The sequence below is a fragment of the Pleurodeles waltl genome, chromosome 3_1 (assembly GCF_031143425.1).
Source record: "Pleurodeles waltl isolate 20211129_DDA chromosome 3_1, aPleWal1.hap1.20221129, whole genome shotgun sequence".
NCBI classification, from domain to species: domain Eukaryota; kingdom Metazoa; phylum Chordata; class Amphibia; order Caudata; family Salamandridae; genus Pleurodeles; species Pleurodeles waltl.
This window is the reverse complement of record NC_090440.1, coordinates 227,614,529-227,633,245: the sequence shown is the minus strand read 5'-3', so window position 1 is coordinate 227,633,245 and position 18,717 is coordinate 227,614,529.

The window sequence follows — 18,717 nt, the reverse complement described above, 5'->3', positions numbered from 1 at the left end:
TCCCTAGTAGACAGTCTACAGGTAAATCTGAGGCAACCACAACTTTCTTTGGACCAGTAAACCCCCCCCCCCAGTTGAGATTCACAACAGCCATGGGGTGGCTAAGAGTGTTGTTATGAGCATCAGTCACTTGGTACTGGTGACCAAGTAGGTGTTGTTCAGGGTGGACCAGTTTCTCTATTACCATGGTAACACTGGCACCTGTGTCCCTGTAGGCCTGAACCTCAACACCATTTATTAGGGGAAGTTGCTTGTATTTATCCATATTAAGGGGACAAGCAACCAAGGTGGCCAAATCAATGCCACCTTCAGAGACTAACACAGCCTCTGTGGTCTCCCTAACCAGACCAACCCCAACTAAATTACCAAAAGTGAGCCCAGCTACTCCCTTGGATTGGCTATTAGTAGGTTTGCTCCCACCACCACTGCTATTACTAGGGGCACTAAGTGTAGCAGTAGGGGTTGTGGTGGTGGGAGGCTTGGTGCTTTTCTTTGGGCAACTGGCATCAGTTGTCCAATGGCCTTTATACTTTACATAAATAGCACCATGGTTTCTTTATTTGATGAGAAGAGGATTTGGACCCACCACCACCACCAGAGTGTTTTTGTGGGCCTGATGAAGACTCATTTTTAGATTTGTCCCCACCCTTGTTTGAAGACTTACCATCCTTCTTCTTGGCATCCTTGTCACCCCCTGTATGAACTTTTCTGTTCACTCTTGTTCTGACCCATTTGTCTGCCTTCTTTCCCAATTCTTGGGGAGAGGTCAGATCTGAGTCCACTAGATACTGGTGCAACAAATCAGACACACAATTATTAAGAATATGCTCTCTCAGGATTAAGTTATACAGGCTTTCATAGTCAGAAACTTTACTGCCATGCAACCACCCCTCCAAGGCCTTCACTGAATGGTCAACAAAGTCTACCCAGTCTTGTGAAGACTCCTTTTTGGTTTCTCTGAACTTGATCCTGTACTGTTCAGTGGTTAAGCCATAACCATCTAGGAGTGCATTCTTAAGAACTGTAAAATTATTGGCATCACTTTCCTTCACAGTAAGGAGCCTATCCCTACCCTTTCCACTGAAAGATAGCCATAGGATAGCAGCCCACTGCCTTTGAGTGACCCCCTGTACAACACAGGCCCTCTCAAGTGCAGCAAACCACTTGTTAATGTCATCCCCCTCCTTATAAGGGGGAACTATCTTGTGCAGATTCCTAGAATCATGCTCTTTTACAGGATTACTATCTGTAATACTGCTGCTGCCACCATGGGGTCCTAACCTCAACCTCTGTCTTTCTTTTTCTAAGTCTAAAGATTCCCTGTCTAGAGCCAGCTGTTGCTGTTTGTAGGAAGTTGGCTCTGTATGTGCTATTTCAAAGTAAGGAATAGCATGCACAGAGTCCAAGGGTTCCCCTTAGAGGTAAAATAGTGGTAAAAATAGATAATACTAATGCTCTATTTTGTGGTAGGGTGGTCGAGCAGTAGGCTTATCCAAGGAGTAGTGTTAAGCATTTGTTGCACATACACAAGACAATAAATGAGGTACACACACTCAGAGACAAATCCAGCCAATAGGTTTTTATATAGAAAAATATCTTTTCTTAGTTTATTTTAGGAACCACAGGTTCAAATTCTACATGTAATATCTCATTCGAAAGGTATTGCAGGTAAGTACTTTAGGAACTTCAAATCATCAAAATTGCATGTATACTTTTCAAGTTATTCGCAAATAGCTGTTTTAAAAGTGGACACTTAGTGCAATTTTCACAGTTCCTAGGGGAGGTAAGTATTTGTTAGGTTAACCAGGTAAGTAAGACACTTACAGGGTTTAGTTCTTGGTCCAAGGTAGCCCACCGTTGGGGGTTCAGAGCAACCCCAAAGTCACCACACCAGCAGCTCAGGGCCGGTCAGGTGCAGAGTTCAAAGTGGTGCCCAAAACACATAGGCTAGAACGGAGAGAAGGGGGTGCCCCGGTTCCGGTCTGCTTGCAGGTAAGTACCCGCGTTTTCGGAGGGCAGACCAGGGGGGTTTTGTAGGGCACCGGGGGGGACACAAGTCCACACAGAAATTTCACCCTCAGCAGCGCGGGGGCGGCCGGGTGCAGTGTAGGAACAGGCGTCGGGTTCGCAATGTTAGTCTATGCGAGATCTCGGGATCTCTTCAGCGCTGCAGGCAGGCAAGGGGGGGATTCCTCGGGGAAACCTCCACTTGGGCAAGGGAGAGGGACTCCTGGGGGTCACTTCTCCAGTGAAAGTCCGGTCCTTCAGGTCCTGGGGGCTGCGGGTGCAGGGTCTCTCCCAGGCGTCGGGACTTTAGGTTCAAAGAGTCGCGGTCAGGGGAAGCCTCGGGATTCCCTCTGCAGGCGGCGCTGTGGGGGCTCAGGGGGGACAGGTTTTGGTACTCACAGTATCAGAGTAGTCCTGGGGTCCCTCCTGAGGTGTCGGTTCTCCACCAGCCGAGTCGGGGTCGCCGGGTGCAGTGTTGCAAGTCTCACGCTTCTTGCGGGGAGCTTGCAGGGTTCTTTAAAGCTGCTGGAAACAACGTTGCAGCTTTTCTTGGAGCAGGTCCGCTGTCCTCGGGAGTTTCTTGTCTTTTCGAAGCAGGGGCAGTCCTCAGAGGATGTCGAGGTCGCTGGTCCCTTTGGAAGGCGTCGCTGGAGCAGGATCTTTGGAAGGCAGGAGACAGGCCGGTGAGTTTCTGGAGCCAAGGCAGTTGTTGTCTTCTGGTCTTCCTCTGCAGGGGTTTTCAGCTGGGCAGTCCTTCTTCTTGTTGTTGCAGGAATCTAATTTTCTAGGGTTCAGGGGAGCCCTTAAATACTAAATTTAAGGGCGTGTTTAGGTCTGGGGGGTTAGTAGCCAATGGCTACTAGCCCTGAGGGTGGGTACACCCTCTTTATGCCTCCTCCCAAGGGGAGGGGGTCACAATCCTAACCCTATTGGGGGAATCCTCCATCTGCAAGATGGAGGATTTCTAAAAGTTAGAGTCACCTCAGCTCAGGACACCTTAGGGGCTGTCCTGACTGGCCAGTGACTCCTCCTTGTTGCTTTCTTTGTTCCCTCCAGCCTTGCCGCCAAAAGTGGGGGCCGTGGCCGGAGGGGGCGGGCAACTCCACTAAGCTGGAGTGCCCTGCTGGGCTGTGACAAAGGGGTGAGCCTTTGAGGCTCACCGCCAGGTGTTACAGCTCCTGCCTGGGGGAGGTGTTAGCATCTCCACCCAGTGCAGGCTTTGTTACTGGCCTCAGAGTGACAAAGGCACTCTCCCCATGGGGCCAGCAACATGTCTCTGGTGTGGCAGGCTGCTGGAACTAGTCAGCCTACACAGACAGTCGGTTAAGTTTCAGGGGGCACCTCTAAGGTGCCCTCTGTGGTGTATTTTACAATAAAATGTACACTGGCATCGGTGTGCATTTATTGTGCTGAGAAGTTTGATACCAAACTTCCCAGTTTTCAGTGTAGCCATTATGGTGCTGTGGAGTTCGTGTAAAACAGACTCCCAGACCATATACTCTTATGGCTACCCTGCACTTACAATGTCTAAGGTTTTGCTTAGACACTGTAGGGGCACAGTGCTCATGCACTGGTACCCTCACCTATGGTATAGTGCACCCTGCCTTAGGGCTGTAAGGCCTGCTAGAGGGGTGTCTTATCTATACTGCATAGGCAGTGAGAGGCTGGCATGGCACCCTGAGGGGAGTGCCATGTCGACTTACTCATTTTGGTTCTCACTAGCACACACAGGCTTGTAAGCAGTGTGGCTGTGCTGAGTGAGGGGTCTCTAGGGTGGCATAATGCATGCTGCAGCCCTTAGAGACCTTCCCTGGCATCAGGGCCCTTGGTACCAGAGGTACCAGTTACAAGGGACTTATCTGGATGCCAGGGTGTGCCAATTGTGGGATCAATGGTACATTTTAGGTGAAAGAACACTGGTGCTGGGGCCTGGTTAGCAGGGTCCCAGCACACTTCTCAGTCAAGTCAGCATCAGTATCAGGCAAAAAGTGGGGGGTAACTGCAACAGGGAGCCATTTCTTTACACTGTTTAAGCCTCAGCCTAGACTCTTCCACTCTCAATCTATTGAGTTCCCTTTCTAACAATCTGTCATCAGGGTGGGTGGGTTGGGCATGCTTTGACACAGAAGAATGGTGTGAATGAACAGAGGGAGACCTGTCCCTAACAGATGGCACTCTAACAACCTGGCCTGCAGAAGTAACACTCCTACTGTGATGAGAGCTCACATTAGGACCAGCCATGCTAGGTGGTCTGCTAAGGGACAGGTTGGGAAGGTTCACATCTAACACTTTTACTGGGGCTACCCCAGAATCAGAGTGTGAACCATCAGCTAATCTGTCACCTGATGTGCCACCTAAGGCCTTAACATTTTCAATTAGCATATTAACCAACAATCCTCTAGAGGGATTCTTCCCTACCCCTAAACCTCTATCAATGCAGAGACTCCTTGCACCTTTCCAGCTAAGGTGGTCATAAGCAGTACTGGCCAGATCAAGAGTTTGGTCTGTACCAGACATGATAGAAAAAGGTTTAAGGGACAGAAAAAGAAAGAAAAAGTTTCAGAACTTTTTAAGGAACAGGAAAAAAAACTTTTTCAACTTTTAAGAAACTTTTTGAAAGTTTAGAGGTACTTTTCAGCACTTAGCAATAGAGTAAGAGAAGAAAAGCAAAACTTTTTGGTTAGGTGTACATACACTGAACTTGTTTTGTACATTTTTCTCTTATGAAAAGTACAATATGACAAAGTGGTAAGTAGTTGCAAGTACTTATCCCACCGCTGCACGACCAATGTAGGAGGCTGGCCTGGCTTGTAGTGGGTACCAAGGGGTACTTACACTTTGTACCAGGTCCAGTTATCCCTTATTAGTGTAGAAGAGGTGTCTAGCAGCTTAGGCTGATAGAAAAGGGTAGCTTAGCAGAGCAGCTTAGGCTGAACTAGGAGACATGCAAAGCTCCCACTATACCACTGGTGTCATATGCACAATATCATAAGAAAACACAATACACAGATATACTAAAAATAAAGGTACTTTATTTTTATTACAATATGCCAAAAGTATCTCAGTGAGTACCCTCAGTATGAGGATAGCAAATATACACAAGATATATGTACACAATACCACAATTATGCAGTAATAGCAATAGAAAACAGTGCAAGCAATGTATAGTCACAATAGATTGCAAAGGGAGCACATAGGTATAGGGGCAACACAAACCATATACTCCAAAAGTGGAATGCGAACCACGAATGGACCCCAAACCTATGTGAGCTTGTAGAGGGTCGCTGGGACTGTAAGAAAACAGTGAGGGTTAGAAAAATAGCCCACCCCAAGGCCCTGAAAAGTAGGTGTAAAGTGCACCTAAGTTCCCCGGAGAGCACAGAAGTCGTGATAGGGGAATTCTGCAAGGAAGACCAACACCAGCAATGCAACAACAATGGATTTCCAGACAAGAGAACCTGTGGAACAAGGGGACCAAGTCCAAGAGTCACACTCAAGTTGTGAGTGGGCAGATGCCCAAGAAATGCCAGCTGAGGGTGCAAAGAAGCTGCCACTGGATGGTAGAAGCTGTGGATTCTGCAAGAACGAAGAGGACTAGGAACTTCCCCTTTGGAGAATGGATGTCCAACGTCGTGAAGAAGCTTGCAGAGGTGTTTCCATGCAGAAAGACTGCAAACAAGCCTTGCTAGCTGCAAGGGTTGTGGTTAGGGTTTTTGGATGCTGCTGTGGCCCAGGAGGGACCAGGATGTCGCCAATTGCGTGAGGAGACAGAGGGGGCACCCAGCAAGACAAGGAGCCCACTCAGAAGCAGGCACCACCCACAGAAGTGTTGGAACCGGCACTACAAAGAAGAGTGAACCGGAGTTAACCCGAAGTCACAAAAGAAGGTCCCACGACGCCGGAGGACAACTCAGGAGGTCGTGCACTGCAGGTTAGAGTGTTGGGGACCCAGGCTTGGCTGTGCACAAAGGAAATCCTGGAAGAGTGCACAGGACCCGCAGCAGCTGCAAATCACACGGTACCCAGCAATGCAGTCTGGCGTGGGGAGGCAAGGACTTACCTCCACCAAATTTGGACTGAAGAGTCACTGGACTGTGGGAGTCACTTGGACAGAGTTGCTGAGTTCCAGGGACCACGCTCGTCGTGCTGAGAGGGGACCCAGAGGACCGGTGATGCAGTCTTTTGGTGCCTGTGGTTGCAGGGGGAAGATTCCGTCGACCCACGGGAGATTTCTTCAGAGCTTCTAGTGCAGAGAGGAGGCAGACTACCCCCACAGCATGCACCACCAGGAAAACAGTCGCGAAGGCGACAGGATCAGCGATACAAGGTTGCAGTAGTCGTCTTTGCTACTTTGTTGCGGTTTTGCAGGCTTCCAGCGCGGTCAGCAGTCGATTCCATGGCAGAAGGTGAAGAGAGAGATGCAGAGGAACTCTGATGAGCTCTTGCTTTCGTTATCTAAAGAATTCCCCAAAGCAGAGACCCTAAATAGCCAGAAAAGGAGGTTTGGCTACCTAGGAAAGAGGATAGGCTAGCAACACAGGTAAGAGCCTATCAGAAGGAGTCTCTGACGTCACCTGCTGGCCCTGGCCACTCAGAGCAGTCCAGTGTGCCAGCAGCACCTCTGTTTCCAAGATGGCAGAGGTCTGGAGCACACTGGAGGAGCTCTGGGCACCTCCCAGGGGAGGTGCAGGTCAGGGGAGTGGTCACTCCCCTTTCCTTTGTCCAGTTTCGCGCCAGAGCAGGGCTGGGGGATCCCTGAACCGGTGTAGACTGGCTTATGCAGAAATGGGCACCATCTGTGCCCATCAAAGCATTTCCAGAGGCTGGGGGAGGCTACTCCTCCCCAGCCCTGACACCTTTTTCCAAAGGGAGAGCATGTAACACTCTCTCTCTGAGGAAGTCCTTTGTTCTGCCTTCCTGGGCCAAGCCTGGCTGGACCCCAGGAGGGCAGAAACCTGTCTGAGGGGTTGGCAGCAGCAGCAGCTGCAGTGAAACCCCGGGAAAGGCAGTTTGGCAGTACCCGGGTCTGTGCTACAGACCCGGGGGATCATGGGATTGTCTCCCCAATGCCAGGATGGCATTGGGGTGACAATTCCATGATCTTAGACATGTTACATGGCCATGTTCAGAGTTACCATTGTGAAGCTATACATAGATAGTGACCTATGTATAGTGCACGCGTGTAATGGTGTCCCCGCACTCACAAAGTCCGGGGAATTTGCCCTGAACAATGTGGGGGCACCTTGGCTAGTGCCAGGGTGCCCACACACTAAGTAACTTAGCACCCAACCTTTACCAGGTAAAGGTTAGACATATAGGTGACTTATAAGTTACTTAAGTGCAGTGGTAAATGGCTGTGAAATAACGTGGACGTTATTTCACTCAGGCTGCAGTGGCAGGCCTGTGTAAGAATTGTCAGAGCTCCCTATGGGTGGCAAAAGAATTGCTGCAGCCCATAGGGATCTCCTGGAACCCCAATACCCTGGGTACCTCAGTACCATATACTATGGAATTATAAGGGTGTTCCAGTATGTCAATGTAAATTGGTGAAATTGGTCACTAGCCTGTTAGTGACAATTTGGAAAGAAATGAGAGAGAGCATAACCACTGAGGTTCTGGTTAGCAGAGCCTCAGTGAGACAGTTAGTCATCACCCAGGTAACACATACAGGGCACACTTATGAGCACTGGGGCCCTGGCTGGCAGGGTCCCAGTGACACATACAACTAAAACAACATATATACAGTGAAATATGTGGGTAACATGCCAGACAAGATGGTACTTTCCTACACCTAGGTGGGTGCTATGAGGATAATCCTCATTGGTGCTTGCCACATCTTCCTCACTACAACAGCAATAGGGGAGGAAAAGTGAATGCAAATATCCCAGACCAGCTCATCTATACAGCACTGCCTCTGGATTGTGGCTGTTGCTACCTAGAGATGAAGCTTTGGCCTTTTGCATCCTCATTCAGGGAAAACAGATCTACTGCTAAGTTACCTCAGCAATGGGAGTATTGTTGGGATGCCAACTGATTTCCCATGTGTGAATTTGCTAAAGTATCCTACTGAGCCGCTGAGATAAGTTGTTATCCCCTCCTGGGAGGTGATGCAAGTAGAAGAAATTGATGATGGATCACCGAATGCCAGTTTATCAGTGCTAGCTTAGACACCTGTGGTGTGTGCCCCCTTGGTTTTGCAAGTTATACATGTTGGTCATGTTGTTTGTCAGAATCGACACTGTTTTATTGCAGATCAGTTTGTAAAACAATTAGAGCACTAGCTGAACTGACAGTTCGAGTACACTGAGATGCAAATGTTGTTGCAGAGACAACATTCTTTGAATTTTGATCTGGCCTATGTCTGCTCCCAGTCTGGTATAGAAGGCACCTGTGTCGAGGGTCACTTATAGCAGAAGGTCGACAAATTACCTACCCAGTATTGAGCTTTTGTTGTTCCACAACCTAAGCTTCATCAGGTCTAGATCTACCCACTGGCCAGTTGCTTGTGAACACAGTCATGCAAGGCGGAGGGCGCTGTGCATCCAAGCATTATGTACTATCACAATACAAGATGCCAAAAGTTCTAACAATGTCAGAGGACGCAACGTCTGGTAAAGGGGAAGTTGCCTTTAAAATGCCATCACTCCTTCATCGCTGAGGCAGGCTTTATCTGTCACTGTATCCAATAAGGCTCCCAATAGTATTTATTGGGAACAAAGGTGAAACTTTTTGCCATTGACTCTGAACACTAATCTATGAGGTCACTTGTTGCATTTAAGCAAGGCACTGCTCTTGACTATTATACTTAACCAGCCATTCGTCCAGGTACAGAAAGAAAAAAATTTGGTTACAGCGAAGATGCTCTCTTACTACTGTTAGTGAACACTAAAGGGCATGTTGGAACCTCACAAGTGATCGTACATTCCGTTTACCACAAACCTGAGGTACTGGCAGTGTGCTGTTGAAAGGGGATGTGGAAGTAGGCATCCTTGATATCGAGGGGCACCATTTAGTCTCTGATTCAGGATAATATATTGGAGAGTTATCATCTTTAAGTACTGTGGCATGACGTATTAGTCGAATAGTCAAAGGACGAGTATTGGTAGCAACATCCTGAAAGTATAGGGACTAAACCCCTTGTCCCTGCTGGTGTGGTGGGACAGGTTTGATTGCTCCCTTTCGAAGCAATGCCTTGACTTCTTGCAGGAGCCTTTGGTGTTCCTATTAGGTGGACTATTGGGTGGTATGGTATGAAAGTCCAGACATTAGCCATGGGTGACAACAGAGTTTCCACTTGTTGAAAGTTATGTGCTCCCACTGTAGAAGGAATAACCCCAGGCATCCCTGAGCAGGTGTTACGTTGTCTGGGGAATGCAAGCAAGGTCACTGTTTAGAGTCGAAGGTTCCATTGCTTTTGATGCCTTTTGCATCACTTCCGCTGTTGCCCTGGAAATCACCTTCAGAGTGCAGCTTATATAACTGACCCTCGTCGAAGGTCTGTTGTGGCTGGTAAGGAGGAAGCTGGGAGTTGGGCAAAGCCTTTGATCCAGAACGTGTTTATAGTTGGGGTATGAAATGCCACTTTTTTTAGTTTTTTTCCAGCGTGGAATCCATTGGTGAGCCGAAACGGTGTTCCCCGATGTACGGCGCATTAAGATGTGCTGTTGCATTCAGTGGCTGTACATGCACTCAAAGACTTTAACAGGGTGTCTGGCTTGGTACTGAACAAAACTAAACCAGTAATTGTCCTTATAACTGACTCAGGGGCTTGTGAGCTAACCAAACTGCACAATGGAGGACTTGAATTATCTCTGCATTCAATAAGGCACCTGGAGAAATATTTATAGACGTCATCCCGATATAATATATAATAATCTCTCTCCAAATTTTTGGAAGACATTGACCCTCTCCCATTTAGGTAGAATCTTAATATCTGAAATGATCTTATTACCCAGGCTATTATACTAATTTACTCCCGATCTTTTTTCCTGAGTTTGAGATGATTTCGGGGGTCCTGATATTGAACACCGGTAGGCACAGGGTTGATTTGTCTAAACTACACTTACACATTGAGGAAGGTGGTCTCAGCGTTCCTGACTTTGAGGCATACTACGTAGCAGCCCGTGGCTAACATCTCCCGCTGCACCCGAGCTACAATATCTTTCCCCCAGTTTAGTGAGCAGTTTGCTCGCAGAACTTCTATTAAGCGATTATTAATTGCCTGGCAAGATGTTGTGCCTCTTAGTGGTAGCTAGGCACTGTTGGTGTAGGTATCTCCAAAAGACTAAAACACGTTATCCTTTTGCTCTGTAGCTTTAAATATGGGCATGCACGGATGTCTTCGGATTTGCAGGGGAACTAACATTTCTGTGTCATCGGATGGTGTCATTAAACAGATAAGACAACTATATGAATTTAGACTTCTTATGACTTTCAGAGAAGTAAAACAAGAAACACCAATAGCCCCAGCCAATTTGTAATACATGAAGCACTGACACATATTATTAAATCCTTCCGGGGTCCCTCCTGTGAGGAACCTGAAACAGACTACACACTACTGATGTTTCTAACCCGACCTTCTCACCATTACAAATCTCTCCAGGCTACTTATTCGGGGAAACTTTTTGGCCTTGAGGCTGGGAATGTGATTTAGGAACAAACCTTACAAATAGGGAATGGGCAAATTCACTTAAGTGTAGGGGGATGGCCTCTAGGGCTTCCGGCTTGAAATTCCTACAATTCAGTTACATCTATCACACGTACCAATCCCTGCCAGGTTGCATAAAATATTCCCCGCAATACCCAATATATGGCCATGGTGCCCACGCCCCGATGCCACATACACCCACATGGTATGGTCATGCACAGCAATTGCAAGTTACTGGGTTAACATCACAGATGCACTTTCAACCTGGATAGGTTATCAACAGCTTCTGGACCCAATGGTTTTCCTCTTGGGCCATATGCACTACCCAAATGCAATAAAATGACATGTAAATTTCTTGATTTGACATTTATGATAGCTAAGTGAGCTATAGCCATTAACTGGAAATCCATTTGTGCACCTGAAATCTACAAATGGAGATCACAACCCTACAAGTCGGCACAGGCTGAAGATGACACGATCCGCATCCTACATTTTCATTACAGGAAACCTTTGGAGTTGACAGAAGTGGGTACTATCTTACCCCAGATAAATCCAAAATCGGATGGGAAACTGCCATGACATGGGCTAGACTATTTTCCTTGAATTTTAACATTAATATACAATTGTACATTATAATTGAACCTTTTTCTTTGATTGATTCACGAAGACCATTTATTGCAATACGTCATTTAAATAAAAAAATATGTGTACTCTTACGCAGAAATGTAAGTCAATCACAATTATTTATATTGCATGGTATGTTAACTTGTCCATTTGATATCCATATTGTTACATTTCGTACTACATGTACGTTGTGCTCTGCATGAACCACAGTTTGTTATACTTGAAAACAATACATTAAAAGAAAAGATGATGCTGTTGTACCTCAGGCCAGAACGCAGATACTGGCAGCCATGCACAAGATGTCGGAGGACAATGCTGGTGTTGGTCTGTTTGGAGACAGTGTGATTTGCACCTAAGGTACCCCTAATGTTTCTGTTCGAAATGATTTTCCCTTTGAGAGAGCGTAGCTTATATAATCTATATTTATGAATTAATGTGTGATAATGCCGCATAGAAACAGATGTAGTGAATTTTGCTTAAATGTGCACTTGAAATGTGACCACGGGGAGTGGCCGCCAAATGTATACGTGGATTAATACTGATTACTAAAATGTTTATAAAATATTATACTGAATAAGTTTTATACTGATTATTAATAATTGTGTTATTGAATTTGTGCTGAAATCCTTGTAGGCCTTAAGTTAGCATGAGCCGAAGCTTAGCTGCTTGGCTCTCATATTAAATGTATTTCTCCTACCTTGCAGTGTGCTGACTCGAAAAGGACATGACCTCTTGTTTTCTTCAAACTAGAAGCTATATGTAACCATAGCAGATCAGTTCACATGAAATTCACATTGCTTGTAGAAATTTTTAAGACAAAATGCAACAGTGTAGATTAATGTAATGTACAAGTTCATTCAAACTGGTGAAGACAATGGAGCTACTAAAGAATTACAGAAAGATGAAATCATACCGGACGTGCTACCTCTGAAGACATCAAACATGAGGACCAATGAGAAGCTTGTAAAATAATATGGGGTGAAAAATTAATGACAATCTGTTTTTCAATAGGGTGAAGATAGTGGGGTATAGCAAAGGTCCAATAGAATTTTAGGGGAATGTACAACGAAAAAGGGATAAAAACCCAAGACACGGGGAGTCATGCAGGTGGGTTAGGGAATACTATTGGTTTTATCCAGAAACTTTGTCACTTTGTTTGGTGACTGATTGGTTTGCTTAGAACCATCCTCGTCCTTAGATTGCCCATATTTACACTTTACCTCCTTATGAGGGAAGTGCCCCCTTTTTGCCCCGGAGCTGAGTTCTGACTGATGGTGATTTGACTGATGTCCTGAAGACGAAGACTGAACCTGTGTGCTGACCAAAACTTTGGAGGGTAATTATGACAATGCATTTGTGATTTGTCTGTTTGCTTTTCCTTTCTAGGTACCAACTGCTTACTTTTGGCAGAGACCATAGTTAGATGTTTTCCAAATTGGTGTTCAAAATTGTTTTGCATGAAGCCCAACATGCCGATGCTAATCAGTGGTTAGGACAGGTGTTCACTAAACTGACGCAAATGGACAAACAACCACATCTATGCTTTGTTGAACTGAGGCGTTATTGACACTCTGCTAAATTGATCTATGTTTACACCGTGTTCTGTTTTGATGTTTGTGATTCTCACCTTAATGAAATCTTATCAAAGTTGCCATATTGTGACTATGCTATTATGTTTCTTGGTCTTGAGATTAACTCATCTGCTTTTAGAATTGTAACCAATAGGGAATAAAACTCATAAAATTCTACTAAACTGGTGTGGTTATTTATGACTACAAGGTCATGGTAGTAGCTTTGAATTGATTAATGACTTTGACTAAAGTGAAATATATTGTTGTGATAAATATTGATGACATTATAGACGCATTGATTGACATATTGATTAGTTATCTCGTCCTAAGGTGTCTCTCAACTGGGTCAAAAGATTCATTGGCCTGAAACGAGTCCTGATGTGTAATAAATTATCATAAAGGGACGCGTTAACAGTTCTGGTAGCAGAGTGACGGTTTGGCCCTTTGGGGCACTAGGACGGAGAGTTATTGTTAAAATTGTTTTTCTGAGATAATGCAAATTGGAGAGATGATGCGTTTCTAAATTCACCATGACTTTCCCGGGATCTCTGAGCCTGCCTAAGTGAGTTGGGGATGTTCTCGGCGTTTTAGCATGTGTAGTGTAGGAGTTGCGCTTGCTCAGCTTACGCATTTTGCAGGAGGTGTTAATCCGTCCCAAAAGTGATGGTAAAGTGACGGATATACCACCAGCCGTATTACGAGTTCATTATATCCTATGGAACTCGTAATACGGCTGGTGGTATATCCGTCACATTTGGGACGGATTAACACCTCCTCCAAAGTTGTAATCAGGCCCTATGTGTGTTTAGGTCAGGTAAATGTTGTTTTAGTAGGAGTGGGCGTACTCCGCAGTATGAGAGTAGGGAAGTTGGCGTACTTCATATGAGTGTGGCGCTTTGTGCTCAAAATTATCCACGTGGTTGGTTGTTAATGTACGGACCCGTCGTGGTCTAAGACTCCGGAGTATATTAACAAGTGTAGGAGACACTTGGGTTTATGTTGTAATTTGTGCGGTTTAATTAGGTCAATCGGGCGTGGTTGACAAGCCGAGTTTGAGTCAATTGTGTGTATGAAACCTTCGATGGAGATTTGGCAAGTTCTAAAGTGCACTAGAGCAAACCATTGACAAGTCGAGAGTAGGATTTGCGGGTCGAATTCTGCTTGCGGTGCGGGAACTGAGAAGGAGAGAGTAGCGGCAGAGGCTTCAAGTGAAATCTCTGTAAAGTTCTGAAGCGAATGTGTACCCTTCCTGTAGTAAACCGGCAAATTTGAGTAGTTGTTGTTGTTAAAGGAGCTCGCAGTAGTTTTGCATTAGTTTGGTGTGAATCTAGTGAGGGGTGGACGAGCCGCAACACTTTGTCAGCTGCAGTGTGTGAGTGTGACGTCAGTGGTGCCGCGCTGAGATAGGTCAGTCACCGAGGGTCGCGCACGGATTGGCTGCCGTCCGTGGGAGGCAAAAGGTTGAGAAAGGTGGGTGAAGAGTGTCCTGGGAATTAAAGTCACTTTCTGATTAAATACAAACAAAAGAAAAGACGTAAAATTAACTTTATCAAGGCTTTTAGGAGCGCTCTCAAAGGAGATGCATACATTATGGCGAGTGAAGGGGAGCCTACACCGCAGCTTATATAGTCATGGAGGGCAAGGTTGTCGCGCCTTGCTTATGGATGAAACAGTGGCGCAAACTGACAGAGAAGGAGGGATGTTTAACGTTTCCGGAACACAAGTTCAATACGAGAATTTGGGAAAATTTGAGATGGCTGTTAAGTGTACAAAAGCCACCTCCGAGGCCAGCTCAGTACGAGACATTAGCAGTCTGGGATTTAATGGCTATTAAACAAAGACAGCAGAAATTCGAAAGGAGAATAAAAAGGGCAGAAAAGACTTTAGCTGAGGCTAAATGGGACAATGAGAGCAAAATGTGGAGACGAGGAATAGTTGACGGACTCCAATTGTTTCCAGCAATAGCACAGGGAGACGAGACGCAGGGGAGGAAAGCCACATGTAAAACATACAAAGACTCTAGTAAGCCCAAAGAGACTAAGAGATCTTGGATAGAAGAAGACGATTCAAACGATGAAGAATTCCTAAATCAGATATTACATGATTGCCCGCCACCTTATGCGGTAAGCGACAATGTCCCTAGCACTAGTGCGGGTCCTGGGAACCAGACGCAGGAGAAGGGAGTTACAGATACAGTACAGACTAGTGATACGGTTTTGACACAAAATGGTGTCAGTGTACCCACTGCGCCAGACATGCAGATACAGTTGCAACCTCCACCGCAGATACAGAGAATCTATCCAGACGTCCCAGTGCTAGAGACTACTACAAATCTAATAGTACTGCCAGACCCGATATATACAAAACCAAGGTTAATACAGATTGAGCCAACTCCACAATTGCTGCCCCAGCCACAGCAGCAGCTGATACCAGGGTATAATCCAGCAGCAGGACCTCCATTAGTACCTGCCCCAGCTTCAGAGAATCAAACTTTTGGAGTTGCTGCTCCACGGAGTTTGGGACCAGGTCAGACACCTGCTGCCATATCGTTACCAATTACTGTTGGTCCACCGGTGGCATTGTATGCGCAAGGTAAGCCTGGTGTGTGTGATCAGGGGTTAATGACCCAAGATGCAATAAGAGGAGGGTCTATAAGATCCCCCAGATAATGGCCCTGGGAGAGCAATCAGTTGAAAGACCAAAATCTTTGTTAGACCTTGGTCCAGTTGAAACACCTTTGGAGGAAATGAGACAGGCAGGGCTAGGTGTGCTAACCCCGCAGTCAATAAGTACAAATGCTTCACAGTCGCCAATGATGCATGCAGGGAATATTTCACTGCAAGGGTTTACGGTGCAACAACTAAATGACTGGTTAGAAAAAAATTACGCTCCAAAAACCGCAGCAACTGTAGAGAAGTTAGAAAGGTCGGAGAAAGATGAGTACCTGAATTTTGTGAGACTGGGCGTGGAAGCTGCTGAATTAGTGGCGGGAACAATGGAGGTAAATAGATTAGAGTCATACACAGAAGCAGAATTGAGGTATCTGTGCCCTAAAATCACTAAGGAAGTAGGTAAGGTACATCAGAGATTAGCGAACCTGGCAGACAAATACAATATCGATATTGAGAATACTAAACATTTGAAAAGAAGCTACAGATTAGACTTTGATTCAAAGGACTTCGAGCACATGAGGTCTGCCGGAATGAAAGCACACCTAAAAGAAATACTGCAAAGTGCTCAGATCTGGGGAGCCTTAGAAAAGTGGGAAGGTAGATGGGCAAAGAAAAGAGATAAGGAGAAAAGTGACAGTCTGGGATCAAGTCAAGCTAAAGCTTCACCAGATACGGAATCAGTAAAGATGTTACCGATGAGATAAACAGCAGGTGGGGTTCTAATCCATGTACCATGGACTAGGGGAGACATTCTGTCATTCACAAATGATTATCCCAGGTTGAGGGAGAAGCCAATAGAATGGTATCAGCAGACAGATAGATTTGTAAAGCTTGCAAAGTGTCTCTGGGAAGACTTAAATACCTTGTTCGAGATCATTGTTCCAACCAACATATGGCTTGAGTGCAAGAGAGGTGTAGACTGGCCGACACAGGAGCCGGCAAGGGATAAGGTAACTGGAGCACCATCTGAGGAGGTGATGAAATACTATCATAAAGTGATTGAGTTTTTGAAGCAAAAGGTTTCGCCGAAAGTGACAGATTGGCAGAAAATCGACCGGACCTCACAGGAGGTTAAAGAGTCAATCCATGCTTACTATGAGAGGTTATTGAAAGCGTTCAAACATTACAGTGGCACCGAGACTATTGAGCCGAAAGACATGAACCATCTTGTGTTTAAATTTGTTGATGGGTTGAGACCAGAGGTTAGCCAGATGATTAAGAATCATTTGATCTGTTGGCAAGCGAAGCCGATTGATGAGGTGTTGCAGTATGCGAAATACTGTAGTGATGAGATTGAGTTGAAGCAGAGAAAACTGAAGGAGAAAGTGATGGTGATGCAGATTAAGGCAGCACAGGCAGGTATGCAGGGAAATGGAATCCAGCAGATGATACAGCAACAACCGCAAGGGAATAGTGTGATTCAGGCACAACCGAGAGGCCGAGGTCGAGGTTTTGTGACTTGCGGTCCAGACTTGAATACTGTTGTGGTCAAAATGATGGACAGGGGATGAAAAAGATGTCACCGTGTCATGCGTGTGGGGGCGTGGGGCATTGGAAGCGGGAATGCCCAAATGTGGTGCATGATGGTGTCGTTCAACAAAGCACTGATGTCGGTACATTTCAAAATACGCGAGGCCCAAAAATTAGAGGTCAACATCAAAACTTCCAGAATAACATGGTTCAGATGCAGGGGCTACAGCCCATGCAGCAAATGCAAATGCCGCGTGTTCAAACGGCACAAATGCAGCAAGTACAACAGCAGGTTCCCATGGTACCTAGACAGCAAATGCAATTACCATTAGCTCCGATGGGACAGCAACAGGTGATGCTTCCTCAGCAGGTCACAGGTCAAGTAGTGAGCCAAAGCAATACAGTACAGCAATTCCCATTGCGTGGTGAAGATGGAATGAATGAGGAATGGTCAGATGACAGTTCAGACAGTAAAGAGTGCAGGCTTGCCGCATCCCTAGAAGTAGATCAGAGGGGACCCTATGTAGAGGGAAAGGTGATGGGTCACAAGGTTTCCTTTTTGGTTGACACAGGAGCTACACGCTCTACAGTCAGAAGTGCAGAGGTTCCGAAGTTGCCACTTTCAGGACGTACCATAAGAGTGGTAGGAGTAGCAAACCAGTATTTGACAAATCTGATCACAGATCCGGTGCAAGTTGAGATTGGCATCTTTCAGGGACTGCATAAGTTTGTAGTCTGTGATTCAAGTCCTGTGTCCCTACTGGGAAGAGACTTGTTGTGCAAGACGAAATGCTCAATTACCTGTTCCTATGACGTAATTAAGGTGCAGACAAACAGTGATGATGAAGGAGATGACGGTCAGTTCTCAGAATTAGAGACGGAAACCGCAAATGAAGATTACCCTTTGATAATCTTATTCCCGATGCTTACAGTGACTGATTTACCTGCTGAATTACAGGGGACAGTGACAGAGAAAGTGCAGGATTTGACAGGAAAGGAAGTGGGATTGATAAAAGGAGTGGAGCCAGTTAAAATACGAGTGAAGCCAAATGCAATGTTTCCCCAGGTGCCACAGTACCACATGGCACAAGATGTCTTTATTCAGGTGTCGCAAATAATTGCAGACTTTATAAAGCAAGGAGTCCTGAAGAAAGTATTGAGCAGTCCATGTAATTCACCAATAATGGGTCTGAAAAAGCCTTGTGGGAAGGTTCGAATTGTGCAGAATTTGAGAAAAATAAATGAGATTGTGGTAAAATGTTGCCCCATAGTGCCGAACCCAGCAGTAATCATGTTCCAGGTCCCATGTGATGCAGAATGGTTCACAGTGGTAGACTTGTCACAAGCATTCTTTTCAGTGCCTCTTCATGAGGACAGCCAGTTTTTATTCAGTTTCAAATTCCTGGACAAGGTGTACAGTTGGTGCAGAATTCCTCAAGGGTTTTCTGAGTCACCGTCCATCTTCAATCAGATATTGAAGAAGGATTTGGAGTCACTAGAACTGCCTTTCAGTTCGACTCTGGTGCAATATATTGATGACTTGCTAATGGCGTCCAAAACAAAAGATGACTGCAGGTATGTCACAATTGCCTTACTTAACCATTTGGGAAAGAACGGACATAAAGTGTCCCCAAAGAAGTTGCAGTACTGTCAAAGAGAGGTGAAGTACTTAGGACACTTGATTGAGAGAGGATCCAGGAGAATATCAAAGGAAAGGGTGACAGCT